Consider the following 2500-nt stretch of genomic DNA (forward strand, 5'->3'; position numbering starts at 1 on the left):
CCGGACGAGCCGACCGATTGGTTTTGATCTAATAAAAGCGTCCCTTCCATCTCTGGTCGGGACTCTGTTTGCATGTATTAGCTCTAGAATTACCACAGTTATCCAAGTAACGTGGGTACGATCTAAGGAACCATAACTGATTTAATGAGCCATTCGCGGTTTCACCTTAATGCGGCTTGTACTGAGACATGCATGGCTTAATCTTTGAGACAAGCATATGACTACTGGCAGGATCAACCAGGGAGCTGCGTCAACTAGAGCTGAGCAGCCGGCCGCCCGGGAGTGTGTCCCGGGGGCCCGCGCGAACACGCAAGCGTCCGCTCAATTATTCTGCAAACAGGAGGAGGCTGAGCTCCCCTGCACAATACACCTCGAAACCCTCTCAGGTCCCGGCGGCGCGCAGCGCCGTCCTAAGTACTTGGTCGGGTTCGAGAGAGGCGCAATCGCCCGGGGTTTGGCGAGTAGACGCTTTAGGTGCGACCACCCGTGCTCCCAACTGAGCTTGCCGCTGCCGACAGAGGCCCGGGAGCGTGCTGTCGTGGCATTGCCGGCGGGAGACAACACGCGCCACCTACGGTGGCCGGCAGCTCCAACGCCAGCGCCACAGAAGGACAAAAGCCCCACTTGGGTGCCGAAGCGAACTCTCCCAGCACAGCGCACGCGCCAACACGTCCGCACAGCTGCGATACAATCCACCTGCGAGAACCGCAGAGGCGACCGAGCAGCAGACGGCGTCGCGGCGCCGAGCGCCGGGCGGCGGCGCATCCTCAGCGCACACAGTCCTCAATCGGACCAGCACACTGCAGATGTCCACCGCGCTTCGCACCGGGCCCGCGAGGACCTACTTTGGCCGCACGGCGCCGCGTGCAGGGTGCGCCGGCGCGCAGCTGCGCCGCCTGCCGCCTCCGTCGGCCGGCGCGCCTGCCACTGGCCGCCCCCACCAGCCGGCTGTAGCGCGTGCGCCCACGCACCGCGCGGCCAGCACGCCGGGAGGCCCCCCCTCACCGGCCGGGGACGGTCCCACCCAGCCACCGCCGCGTATCGCTTCACACCCACATGCCATTCACGTTCGTGGGCATGGTGGGTATCGCTGAAACAACCGGTTGGTAGCTCAACCGATCGTCGCCATCACTGATTCACCTCTAGCGAGAACAACCGCACCACAACGGTTTACCAGTTGTTCATTTGCGTAACGTCACCAGCAAACGTAGACGTCCATCGCCATTTGCAAATTCAACGATTGTTGCATGCCTGTGTCAGGTGTCACGACACACTATGTCTGCCCACATACACGCAACAACATGTGCACGCTTCGCGAACACGTGGAAGGTGGCCCCCGTACGTATGCGATGTCCATTGCGCGAACGACTGTCAACCGGCCTCTGTCGCATGTCGCAGATGTGGAACGCAGTGCACCATGCTATCACGGTGTGTGAGAAGAGACGACTACGTCTGACAACACGCACCACTACATCAACAGACGGCTCATGCTGATCGCCATCCACGGCATACCATACTGCAATCCAGCTCTTATAGGGAGACGACACGTAGCTGAGTGCACAATATTTGGACCGTATGGTTCGCCGTTGTTGGCGCAGTCGTGGTACGGTCACACATGTACCACGATGTATCATTCAGTACATGAGGACCAATGTGCAGTACAGTGTGTGATTTGGACGTACAACATCAGCGGACAGTTGACACAAGCCGTACCACAACGTAGGCTGTGCTTCGCCATGCGAATGCCAATGAACAACTGCGAAGGGCATTGAGCATGTACGTCCTGCTGCCATCCGCATTACAGTGTATAGCTGCAAGGTGTTTAACATGAAGCGATACTCTGGGGACCGGGCAGTGCGAGTAGCAAACTATATTGCGGGGGTTGCAGTTAGGCAACACTACACTAATTTAACGCGTCGTATGACAATTACAGAGCGGGTTAAGGCCCAACGTGTGTTGGGTTAAGGCCCAACGTGTGTTGGGTTAAGGCCCAACGTGTGTTGGGTTAAGGCCCAACGTGTGTTGGGTTAAGGCCCAACGTGTGTTGGGTTAAGGCGCAACGTGTGTTGGGTTAAGGCGCAACGTGTGTTGGGTTAAGGCGCAACGTGTGTTGGGTTAAGGCGCAACGTGTGTTGGGTTAAGGCGCAACATGGGTTAGGTTAAGGCGCAACATGGGTTAGGTTAAGGCGCAACATGGGTTAGGTTAAGGCGCAACATGGGTTAGGTTAAGGCGCAACATGGGTTAGGTTAAGGCGCAACATGGGTTAGGTTAAGGCGCAACATGGGTTAGGTTAAGGCGCAACATGGGTTAGGTTAAGGCGCAACATGGGTTAGGTTAAGGCGCAACATGGGTTAGGTTAAGGCGCAACATGGGTTAGGTTAAGGCGCAACATGGGTTAGGTTAAGGCGCAACATGGGTTAGGTTAAGGCGCAACATGGGTTAGGTTAAGGCGCAACATGGGTTAGGTTAAGGCGCAACATGGGTTAGGTTAAGGCGCAA

This window comes from Schistocerca americana, unplaced genomic scaffold, assembly GCF_021461395.2.
Source record: "Schistocerca americana isolate TAMUIC-IGC-003095 unplaced genomic scaffold, iqSchAmer2.1 HiC_scaffold_1455, whole genome shotgun sequence".
NCBI lineage: Eukaryota > Metazoa > Arthropoda > Insecta > Orthoptera > Acrididae > Schistocerca > Schistocerca americana.